The sequence below is a fragment of the Nipponia nippon genome, unplaced genomic scaffold (assembly GCF_047370975.1).
Source record: "Nipponia nippon isolate SJK-2023a ecotype South Korea unplaced genomic scaffold, ASM4737097v1 scaffold_1, whole genome shotgun sequence".
In the NCBI taxonomy this organism is placed as follows: domain Eukaryota; kingdom Metazoa; phylum Chordata; class Aves; order Pelecaniformes; family Threskiornithidae; genus Nipponia; species Nipponia nippon.
Genome location: NW_028262290.1, coordinates 113,193,642 through 113,206,345, shown reverse-complemented (window position 1 = coordinate 113,206,345; position 12,704 = coordinate 113,193,642).

Here is a 12,704-nt window from a genome sequence, read left to right as displayed (position 1 = left end):
CTTCTGTGGTTAAAAAAAATAAATCTTTTAACCTTTTGTTCAACGTTCTCTTGTTTGTTGTAGTTTCCCAAGGCTATTATGTATTAACAATATCTGCATTGTGCAAGAGCTTGCGAATCCTGTTATGCCACGCATTTGTGGGACTGGAAGGCCAGCTCAGGTTGCAGTGAGATGTGTTTTCCCTGTGTTCAAGTGATTCTAGAGCTAGGGCTTGAAGAATGGTGGGGGAATGGAGCTGTGAAGTGTTTGAACTGTGAGGATGCGAATTAAGTGACAATGAATGTTTAGAAAATCAGAACCCCTTTAGGGTTGCATGGGTTAAAGTAATACTGGGTATTTACTTTCAGACAACTTATATAACAGATTTTGTCAAGCTCAGTGTTCATTATCTTATAATGAGAGCAGCTTATGGAGGAGGAAAGAGATGCTGCTATGGACCCTTTGGCTTACAAACCTTGGCATGTAAGCTTCACGCTTAGAACCACTGATAAAAACAAGTTTAAGTGTGTATTCATTGTCTGGAGACTTTGGAAAAATACTGGAAATTTTCTGGGGAGTAGAGAAGCTGAGACACTTATTTAAAGGGAAAAAAACAAACAAACAACAAATCTCCAACTTGTAGATATTTGGGGTAGATATTCAATGGCAGACAGAACAGATAAGTGTTCAAGTCCTGGAAAAGTTAATGGGAACTGGATGCTTCACTCTTTTTTACCTCTGAAATTACTTCTTGGGACCCTATTATCTATCAAAATGAGTTGCATTTGGATGAGTAGGTCCCCCAAATCCCTGAAGCAGTTCTGAAAATATTATTTTTCTCCCTTGCCCCCCTCCCCCCCCTCCCTCCCCCCAAGATTTGGTGGGGAGGTGGGGCAAGATCATTACAGCCTGCAGCTGAAGTATAAATATAATTTCTTTGCCAGCTTTAAAATACTGTGCACTTCTGGTGGAAGAAACAGTCAGCAAAGCAGACAGCAAGTGAATCTGAAGCTTTGAAGCTGTAGTCTTGAGTATTTCACGGTCACACTGTCTAGATTATTATTTGGCTGGCTTCAGAACTCGACACTCCTTCAGCAGAAGGTAGTTTTGGGATTGAAGGAGAAATTAAAGCATTATAGACAAGTCTACTGTTGCTATAAACTTCTGCTTGCAAGCTGAACTGTGATTTCAATGTAACACACTACTGCTTCCACTGGTGTGTTTGGGAGCAGGATTGAAGACAGGTGATTCACAACCTCTTGAGATAGACTCCCATAGTCACATCTGATAGACTGATGGAAGTGACCATCCTTCTGACATCTAACCAATGGTTCCTGCTGTTGGTTCGCCTCCCTCTTCTGTATGCTGGTAGACCTACTGGTAAAGTAGATGAGGGACACGACCCTGACTGACTGCTCTTCTCCCCCAAATTTTCTAGCAGCTGTTTTTAGTATGGATCACTTCCTTGTAGTGACAAAGCACAGCTGTAGGAGGTGGGAAGCTTTGGCACAGAGGTGGGAAAGACCTGTGGGAGCAGGAATACTTTGTGGCCAGAAACCTCACCTCTTCAGGTCACTTTTAATGGGCATCTTTAACCATATGTAGACACTGGAAAGCCGGGAGTATACACAGTTTATGGCAATGACAATTATCTTCTCTACTGGCTCAGCTGCAGAGTGGACAGCTGGGACTAACATGCTGGTAGGCAAAGCATTGATGTGCTCACCAGCCCAGTGCAGGTATGTGGTGAGTCTCTGCTGGCCAGGCAGTTGTCAGTGAGGCAGGGAGGTGCTGCCCACCACTGTCTCTGGGAGCGGGCTGATCCTTGATCTTACCAGGTCTTCATCTTCTAACTCTCTGCTTTTCTCTGAGTTTTATATGTCTTAGTGATGTTCTTTTTGAGTCCTTGAGTGACTATTTCTGACTCCACAATTTTTCTTTGATTTTTTTTTTTTCTCATTTGCTTACCTTGCTGACTTTAGTTTGTGCTCCATTTACAAGTTTTTCTGAGTAACGTCAAGCCAAGGTCACAGCCAAGCCTCAGGTCACATTCAGATGAACCTCAAAGGACCGGACTGTGACTTAGTTTTTCTTTGATGGTTTGATCTCTTTTGGTCATCGATGCTATTGCTTTGTTGATATTAGGGTCTGGCATCGAGCTGAGCCTCCCCTTACACCTCTGCTGAGTGGGCTGCAGCAGGGTTTGGAGTCTTAATGGTAGTGCTCAAATCAAAATCCAGTACCAGAGCGTATGCGAACACCAGCCTAATTAATATCCCAAGTAGCTGCCACTCATCTGGTATTTCAGTGTCAATCCACCACTGTTGAGGTTAAGTGGTCATTGCCACATAAGGAAAAAAATCCAGGTGGAGCCGGAAAAAAAACACTGAGTCATTAGGATGATGGAGATTTTTTCATCCCACGCTGCTTGTGTGTTAACCATTTTATATCTGATTAACCCTATGTATTTGCCGCGAGCTTTTGGAGTGTCCAGCTGTGTGAAACCACTGTTTAATTCCTAAAATTATTTCTTTACTATGCTTTCCTTAGTAGAGCCTTTATATCAGGTTCTTGCACCAGGAGAAAACACTACTGAACTTTTGACAAGCTTTCATCTCTGCAGAAACATTTTTGATAGAAACTATCTTTTATTCCTTTAGTAAAGGTCTACTATGACCTTAAAATGTTTGCCCCTCCTCTTGTTTGTAGGCAATGGACTAATGAAGTGTATTTGGACTCTTGTCCTGGATATGTCTTTTTCTATTGGCAAAGAGCTCTGTTTTTAATTTGTGTGTGTGCAATGACTAATGCATGTGGCAAACGCTTATCTACCAATGCTTGAGTGAGTGTCGTCTTCTATCCCTAGCCACCGTTCTGCAAGAAGTGTGGCAAGATCTATGCCACTTACACCATAATTGCGATATCAGGATGAAATTCAAGTGTCTCCTAAAATGATAATTCTGGTGTAGCTAGATGTCAGGGCTGTGCCTGTGTGCTTCCCTCAGTGTAATTAATCATTGATGCCCTGGGCAGGTCAAACTCCCCAGCTGGTCTCTCTGTAGATGAGATGGACTGATTTGTGGCAGTGAACTGACTTGAGACAAGGTGATTGACTGAACTTCTAACTTCAAACTCCAGAGCTCTTGCAAGACATTTGAAGGCTCTGTGTTTTCTTCCTGAATGCTGCTGTCTGCCCAAAGGTGATACACTGGGGGTCTGGGGAGCTGAGTAACTTTATTTTATCACTGCAGGGAGCTGCACTGACTGGCTTGGATCGGGCATTGCCTCGTGTTCATCTGCCAGCTCCCACTGCCCAGTCAGTTCAGCCACCTCTTGCGTGAGGGTACTGGTGGGCGCCCCATCCCAAGCAATCATGTTTTTTTCCTTTGATCATCAACATTTTCCAAACCCTATTCTGCGCATATCACTTCTGCCACTAGTGAAGTCCGTATCTCGGAGCAGCCCACGTATCCTGTCCACTACAATACCCTTCCCCAGCCTGACCTCTCAAAGCTTGACCTCTGGCTCCTGCCTTGGCCTGGAGATGATGGCTTTTCTCTGCTGCCCTGTTCGGTCCACATGGGTGGCCCATCTGTGCATGTACATCTTCATGGAGCGGCTCAAAAGGTCCCTATTTCCCTTTTCTTAGTTTCACACTTTTGTGCTGCCATGAAAATATGACCAGCCTGTGTAACCTTACTCTTAAGTCTGGCCCAGGTCAGACATCTGGATGTCTAATGGTCCAAGAATAACTTTGGGTGTTGCATTCTGCCTGGAGGTGTTGCATCTGAGATGCAAAGGCACTGGCCTTTTGCAGCAGAAGCTCACTCTTGAGGCTGTTATTGCTGATTCTGTTCCTTAAACATCTTATTCTTAAACTTTAACTCCTCTTTTGCTTTTTCCAGTGTTGTGTTATGCCCCGTATTCTTCTCTTGCTGACTTTAACAGGCCAGTCATACCTGTATTTCTCTAGAAAGCCCCTGTGGCAGTTGCCTAAGCACCTGCTTTAGGTGGTTTTTGTTTAGTGCTCAACTGCATCATAAATGCCTTTCCTCCTTTCAGTGTATCTTCCCCTCAGATGATGTACTGAGGGGTATGGACATCTTTTACCATGGGCAGACACTTTGAAAGCAGGACTAAACACACTTTCTGAATATGGGGTAATCTGGATTATGCACAGAGCAAACAGCTGGGAGTAACATGCTACTAGGCTAAGCATGAATGTGCTCACCAGCCCAGTGAAGGCATGAGGTCAGTGTCTGCTGGCCAGGCAGTCCTCAGTGAGGCAAGGAAGTGCTTCTTGACCCTCTTCTCTGAGTTTTATACCTTTTCTTGCTGGCTTTTTTTTTTCTTTTGAGTCCTGCAGCAACTCTAATTTCTTTAGTTTTTTTGTGGGTTTGGGTTTGTTCAGTTGTTGGTTTTGGTTTTTTTTTTTTTTTTAGTAAAGCTGAGCCAAGGTCGTGCCACTGCATTTCATACAGCTGAGCCTTAGCTCAGACAGCTGAGCCTGAGAACTGGAATGAGGGTTGCAAGGCTTTGCTGCTGCACTCACTACTTCATTAAGCGACCTCGACTGCGAGTTACTATGGGTCTGATAACGTACACCTACTTCTTAGACCACAGTAAATTGATCACTTATGATCATGGGAATTTACCTTTAGATCACAGGAACGGTCTAGAGAATGGGAAATTGGAGGACTCTTAATTGGCACAAAGTTGGATTAAAAAGTTGAACTACAAAAGCTGTACTGAAGGAGTAGTGCCTGGGCATGGGAAGCAGGACAATGTCGTCATCAACCTGCCTGTTACTCTTTCTATGAGAAGATATTAATGTATATTTATGTCCATCAGATACCATCATATACGTTTTCTGACTGGCAGTCATTTCCTTCTACCTTAAGCTTGTAGTTTGCGCAATATGTGCATATATATATTTTGCCTGTTGAATCAAATGCTTTTAGGGAGAATCATCTGAGTGTTTACAGAAGTGAAAAATACCCTCCCTCTCCCAACACAATTATGGCCCCTTTTGCTCCTATCAAACGATAAGCAAACTCATAAATCTCATTTAAATTTTTTTTAAGTGATGGACTAGGTTTTTTAGGTAATTAACACTTGCCTGCTTGAAGATCTTTCTGCTGGAAATGGCTATACTATTAAAAACAGTTCTGTCTGCCAGTGAAATGTTAAGAGGTGTTGGAGAGCCACTCAGATGGCCTGTATAATGTTCATATTCTGTATGTGTGGGTATTGTAGGTCTGATTTAGTAAGGCTGTTAGCCGAGGACATCTTTGTAAGAAAAAAAAAAAGTCATTCACATTGCTGAAAAGATAGGAGTTGTATTCTTGAAGGCTCCTTACAGATGAACTGTGCTAGCTTATCAAATACTTTGATTTCTCATCTTTCTCCCTTCTCACACTTTGTGCCAAGTCAGTGACTGAGCATCCCTAAACGGAACCATCAGAATCAATTTGCCATTCATCTCTCTCTCTTTCAGTGACTCAAAGACTCTTTTTCTTTTTAAACCTTCTTATTTGTGATTGCAGTAGCAATCATTCAATATTCTCCATTTCAGAGCTCTCCAAGAGCTGAACAAGTTGACTTGGCAACCAGGGAGTGCTTCAGGAGATGGGAGTGGAAGGCTCTGGCTGGCAGGGCGTTAGTAATGTGTAATGTTCATACTGGTGGCAAACGAGTGCTGCCTGCTCCTTGTTGCATAATGAACACCTTTGAAATTCAGAAGTCCATGAGTTTTCCCCCAGTTCTGCAAGTTGGGTGAAACAAGGGCAAATACATCGTGACACTTGTCAGATAAATAACTTGGTCAGCTCGCTTTATGTACACCTTTGCCCTTAGGAGCTGCTGGGTGACAAGATAGGGAACTGTGACTTCAGCTGCACAGACCTGGTTCGAAGACATGGGAAGAAAATCCAGTAAATCTGGAACACAAGCCCTGAGGGTTAATCACTACCGCTTAAACTATAAGGAAAATTACTTTACTGTTAGCCATATAGGCTTTGTGACATACAGGTGAGCAGATACAGTTGCTACTTTTCATGAAGCATATTCACTAGCCCATACGTGTTGTTTTAAGGGTTATCTGTGTGCTGTTGCACAAATAAGACGCTGATGTCATGACAAACCACAAACCTGTTGAATTTCCTGCATCGTGTTTCTGGCAGGGAGGGACTACCCCTCCTGTGCCTGCAGCCCTGCACCTCAGCCTTTCTTTACTCTTGTGGTTTCGTGCATCAGGAGGAAGCAGCATCTGTGGCCCCTTGGCCAGTTGCAGCTGCTGCCTGGAGTCGTGAAGGAGGAGAAGAGGGGCTGTCCCAGGGCCAGCTTGCTTAGCAGGGCCCAGAGCTTAAAATGCTGCTGCTGGGAGGCACTTGTCACTAGAAGCCACATCCCACATCCATCATGTCACCTGATGCACCAGGGAGCCCGTATAGCCCAACAGGAGGATGTGGAAAGAACCTTGAGAGATCGGAATTTACTGCTTGTGGCAAAGTATTCAGGTGTACTAGGCTGGAAAGCAGCTTTGTTAAGAGCCTTGACTGGGGAAAACGCTGCTAATTGTATTCTGTTGTATTTATGATTAGTTGAAGGAAATACACTGTTCTTTGTGGGAGATTTTACTTTCTACTTTGAACAGGGTTGTACAGCAAGGCATACAGAAAAATTAATTACTGTGAAAAGCATCAGAGAGAGACCAGGATGTCTCTTAAATAAAGATGTTTTTCATGAATCACTGCAAAGATTTGTCAAGCTACATTTAAGGTGCAGATACAGAAATACAAGACTCAATTCCATTAACTTTCAGGATTTTACTATTTCTTAAATATTTTATCAAGTTAATTGGTCAGAAGAATTTTATGCCTAATATTCAAAATGCATATTTTATGAGTTTGTGGTGTCTCAGCTCGGATTTTAGTTACATTTCTGATCAAAAAAAATCTGTCCTGAAGTCAAGACTGGAACATGTTGCTAATCTAATAGGTTGAAATATTTACTTAACACATACTAGTGCTTCACATTATAACAATTCTTAGAGTAATTAGATTCAGCGTTTATTTTTACAAAAGCATATTTTTGTGACTGAGAAAGTATTTTACCAAGTACCACAGCAGAAAGCTTTTGTGAATGCATGAGAAAAATGGAATAAACCCAAGTTTTCTATCTTAACACTGGTTAATCTGTTAGCAGAAATCTCTTATCTTTACACGCACTTTTGTGTGTGCTTGGGTCCCAGGGAGGTTCAAAACTTATGCTGCTGGGATCTGTGGGGGTTTAGTGTCTATTAGTTTTATCTTTTAATAGTTTGCTTACTGTTATGCAATGGTTTCTTTATTGGTTTGTTACTGTTTCCCTAAATAGTGGACCTAGAATTTTTGCACACGAAAAATAAAGCAACAAGTTCATTCTTTGGCAATTGCAGAAGCTCACCTGAGCTTTACAAAAAATGTTTTTGGATTTTTCTCTCTGCCTGCACAATTTCTTTAGTCTCTTGCAAGAAGAGGAGCAAACATCATAGGAAAAGCTGAGGTGGATTGAACCTCTTTGCAGTCTTGTCTCCTGTGGTAGTTCTATGCCTAATTGGCTCAGGCCCTGGCTGCTGTTTTGACATGTCTGATGGCATGACCAATGTGATAATTACTGTGGAACAGAAGCGTAGCTGTGGCGTTAGTAGGGTCATTCGGACTGGGAGGAAAGCGGATGTACTGCATCCATATGACAGACAATTAAAAAGGAGTCTAGCATTCCTTCCTTTTCTTCCTACCTTGAAAGATCTCAAGCACTCTCACATTTATTATCTTTATAGTGTACGTGCTCGCACAAGACTCCGTTTCTGTGCCAGGGAGCAGTGACGGCCAGCTGCTCCCTAAGGGCAGGCAAAGCAGGAGCTGTGGTGACCCTGGCACAGGCTGTGTGCTCACCCATGGGATGCTGTCCTCTGGGGTCTGAACCAGGTGGGCAGAACCAGGGGCTGGTAATGAGTGAGGAGATGAGCCTGGTCCAGGGTCTGGCTGGGGGCAGCAGGTGCTGCAGCTGGAGAGAAGACTGCAGCAGAGGTCCCAGATCCATCTGGGAGACAGGGCTGGAGATGAGCTGGAATCTCCACACAAGGTCTCCGTTCAGGAGATGAGCTACCTAGAGCATAGGGCTGAGGCTCATCCGAGAGGCAGGACCAGAGCCAGGCTACCTACAATGAAGCTCAGGCTGGGGCCCTGGGCAGAGGGTGTAGGGGAAGGTCCCAGGTGAGGCTTGTCAGGGCTGTTAAGACCTTTTAGTGCCCCAGGGTCCTGGTGCTCTGTAGCTTCATTAGGCCTCCATACCCTGATGAGCTTTGGGCAGAGGCAGTCCTCTGAGCTTGCTAAAGCCGAATTCTTTGCAGCTTCCAATGACTTTTCCCCCAAGGAAGACAGGCCTTGCTAGGTTTTATGATGATAGATGGAAAAAGCATTTGTTATCTGATTACTAAATTTTGGCCTTGTTAGAGGCATTCAAGTTGATTAATTATTTCTGACAAGCGATGTTAACTATTCTATCTCTTAGCTGAGAGCTCCTAGAGGTGGCTCAATAGCAATACGCCAGCCCTAAGGCATAATGAGATATGCAGCAAGGTACCTTGGACCGAGGGGTCCCCTGAGCTGGAGTGCCAGCAGGAGCCTGGCTTCAGACACAAGACTGCTTTGGGTGTTTCTGGGACTTTCTTTGAGAGGACTGCACAGGTCTGAGTGGATTGTCCTTCAGGAGTTTTTATATAGGGAAGACACTCCAAAGCTACAATGTGATTTAGGTAAGGATGCAGTTGGATCAGCTGATCTGATCTTCCAGCCTTCTACTGCTGAAAGGAGATGGTCCTGCCTCCCTCTTGCATCTTATACTCACGCTGCATCCTTCTTTCTTCCTCTCAGTGCAAGGCGACTTTAATTTTACATTGGGGTGAATACTGCAGACCCTTATAAGACTCATGATTTTAAAAAAAAAAAAAGGCAAGAAGGAAATACATATTAAGAATAAGTAGATCCATGTGTTCAAGTCTGAATATTGGCAAAATCATAGTCAAATTTTCAGTACCTTCCCTGAGCTCTGGTGCTCATCTGGCTCATCTCTAAACAGGTCTTTGCAGTGAAAGTGAAATGAATTTCCTGCACCAAGGGAGAGGATGGGGCAGCGCAGCAGGGAGGAGAATGGGAAAGGGTGGAGAACTCCTCCCTTTGGTGCCAGTGGCTGACCTGGCTGCTTCTGAAAGCCAATGCTAAGGGAATCCCACGTTTCTGCTGCTCACCTTCACTCTGTTGAATTCACCTCTTCCACCTTCACTTTCACAAAGATGGAGGTCAGTCAATCATTGTCAGTCTTTCTGCAGATTCTTTTAACTTCCTGAAATTATTATTGTGAAAAGTTGATTCATCATACAAAAGAACATTTTTATGACACTATTCATAGATGGAAGGGAATATTAGTACTACATGGAAGTGAATGCAGCAACATACAAGTCTTAAAAAATGGCATTAGAAAATACACGTGAAAGTAAAATAAATCCTTGTATTCATGTCCAAATGTTAATGATTCACAGCTGAATACTTAGTCTTCCCTCCTTTGCTAGACTTGGTGACCTGTTGTACATTGTCTTGAAATGACTGCAGACATGTACTGAAAAAAATAAATATGAAATAAAAATATGCCCTTTCAAACTGAGAGGTTATAAACAACACTTTTTCTTGGCCCAAATCGCCTGCTTTGCCAAAGGTGTGCAAAGGCTGCATGCATCTAAAGGAAACTAATTTCCTCCTGTATTACTTTTCATAGTCTGCTGGCTCTGTGTGAGCACTTGGTATTCGTATTCTGCTATCAGGCAGGGGCTATCGCAAGAGACTGCTCAAGAGTCTGTCTTCTCATCAGCAATAATATGTGCCAAGTACTTATATCATCATAACAACATAAAAATCTCTCTCTATAGCTAATCGCCAAGGTTAATTGCCTCACCTATCACCTCTCTGAAATGTGTACATAGTTACTATGAATTCTGCTTTTCTTAAGACACGAGTTTGTTTGTGGATACTCGCTGTAAACATAGGTACAACTAAACTAGAATAAGTTTCCTAATGATAATGGAAAAATCTCTCTGCTGCTTTGTGTTCTGTGTTAAACCCATAGCCAGAGCTGGGGGTCAGGAAGAATTTTTCCCTTGGATGAGATTAGTGAGGGCCACTGCTGTGCTTGTTTACTTGCTTGCCTGTTTATTTTCTTTGCCATCCCTTGAAATGTGGAGAGAAGCCTGCTTGCTTGAATCCTCTGGAATGTTTTACCTTTCAAAGCTCCTGCTCGTGCAGGGACCTAAAGTATTGCTGCTGCCTTGGGTGTCCTGCCCTTGATCTTGGTCACTGTTCTTCTCTGGCATGTTGCATATTGAAGGCCAGTAGCTTAATTTGGGGTGTGAGATTGTCTAGTGACCTGGGGTGTGCAGAGTTAGAGAGGTAGAAGTCTCATGAACTAAATGTTTTTATTTTTGCTGCCTATGATTATGAGGTTGTGGATCTGATGATCCTTACCAGTTCTTATATTACTGTGCAACTATGTGGTCTGGGTACTCTTAGCACTGAAATTGATCCTGTGGGCAGACAAATGGCAAAGCATCATTTTATTAAAGAATGAACTGTGATGTAGTTGCACGAAGGAGCCAGAGTGCCTTATTACATTCATGCGCAGAATGAAACCAAATTGATTTTTTTTTTTAAATCCACCTACTTCCTCGCTCCCCTGCCCCAACGTCTAGAAATGCACCGCATGTTTGTGTGTGCATAGGTACAATGAAGAAACGGTGCTCCTGACACACGGCTCCCTCTGCAGCCCAAGATGTTTATTTCTTTGCCCATCCACTGGCCTCATTCCCCTTGTCTCTCCTGCCGAAGTCATTCAGGTTATCGGGATGAGGCGTGTGTGCAGGTTATCTGATGGCTCGGTTGCATGTGGGTAAATGCTTCTCTACTGTGCGAGTGTTGTAGCGACAATCTCATGGGTAGCAGTTCTGTTCAGCCTTGGTATCTGCATGGTACTGTCAACAACCAGGAACCTCTTCTAGTTTTTCTGCTATTGGTATGCCCTCACAGAGAACAATTTGCATGGCTGAAAGTATTTAGTGGTTTAGGTGGTTTTCAAGCAATACCTGTTCTGCCCTTGGCCCTTCTGAGTGGGCTGGGAACAAGACGCCCATAGGCAGTACGTTTATGGGGGCAGCTGTCCACTTGACCTGACATTGCCAGAATTTGGATGGGCAAGCTACTGAGGGAGAGGCCTTGCTACATGGGCACGGACCACCCCAAACTCCTACCTGGACACCGGGGTAGCAATCCTGAAGGAGCCAGCAGAGGGGTGCTTACTATTTCCAACCTGCAAGTGAATAAATTACTCTGATCTCTTTTGGTACTTAATGATTCAGGGCAGGATTCAGCTCCTCTATCACCACAGACCCAATTTTTAGGCAAACATGCAAGCTAGTCGGCTAGGCTCTTTCTGTATTCAAACTAAAATTCAGTGTAGAGTGACCCCATTTCTGGAGGTACCTATTGCCTCTTCCTTGATTATAGAGGCTGTCTGCCTGATTAGCTTGGGCTGGAGGCCTACTTTTCAAATGGCTGGAATTTAAATGAAATTAATTGTGTTCTAGGCTTCCCACTTTCTGCAAAGGTAGTTTGCCAACAGCTCAAGGTCTTGGGATGAAAGCTGCCCATTGCAGTACAGAGATTTAGCCTAGAGTAGGTTAGTAGGAAGTAAAGGGCAGGTGGTGGCCAAACGGAATGACATTATGTGCTGGGTATCTTATACTTAAAATAGTATATGACATATGTGAACTAGTTTTGCTGCTTTGGACTTTTTAGAAAGATGTGGCTTTACATATATATAAAACATTCTAGCTGGCAATTCTCAGTACACTCACTTTTCATATAATTTTAAAAAATTAGATTAAAGCAGTAAGATAAATGGCAATTTCATAAGCATTATAGACTTAGACAACAATGGAATTCTAACCATGAAAAATATGCTTGTTGAATCTCTCACTTTTGATCAACAATAAAATATTAGCTTCCACTGTATATAATTCAAAGGAAGCCGCTTCTCTTCACTAGCCTGAGTATGTTAATGATTAAAATATTCATTATGGGAACCTAGTTTTTAACGATTCAGCAGTTTGATCAGAGCAATAGAACTGGTTAGTTTTGAAATATAACTAGATCTGCTCCATACATAGCGATGGTAGGCCTGGTACCTGTCGCTCATTCCCTGTGGCATGGCCTCCATCCTGCCGTTAACTGTACAGGGAACCCAGAGCGACTGCGCACTTAAATTCAGCACTTACTGTTATATGCCTGAAGCAGGTAGTGTGGAACCCCCTTTTCCTCCTCCCTTCTGTTTCAGAGTAGTATTTGCTGATTTAATCCTTCTGGGGATAAGGCAGCTTTGCGCTGCCCTTCTCTCAAGAGATAGGGTAGAACAATCACCAATGTATTGCACGTGGTATAAAAAGGTGTCTGTGTGTGTGCTCACGTGGTGTGTGGGGGTGTGCGTTGTGTGTACATTTCAAACCACCCTTCTGAGGCATAATTTCCTTTTATTCAAGTGTATCTGTATCAACAAGGAAAATAGTCAGTTCTGCAACTAGGATATAGGCTATGTTCACTTAGCATCAAGGACACTTTTGATCTGGACAAAAAAGCTTG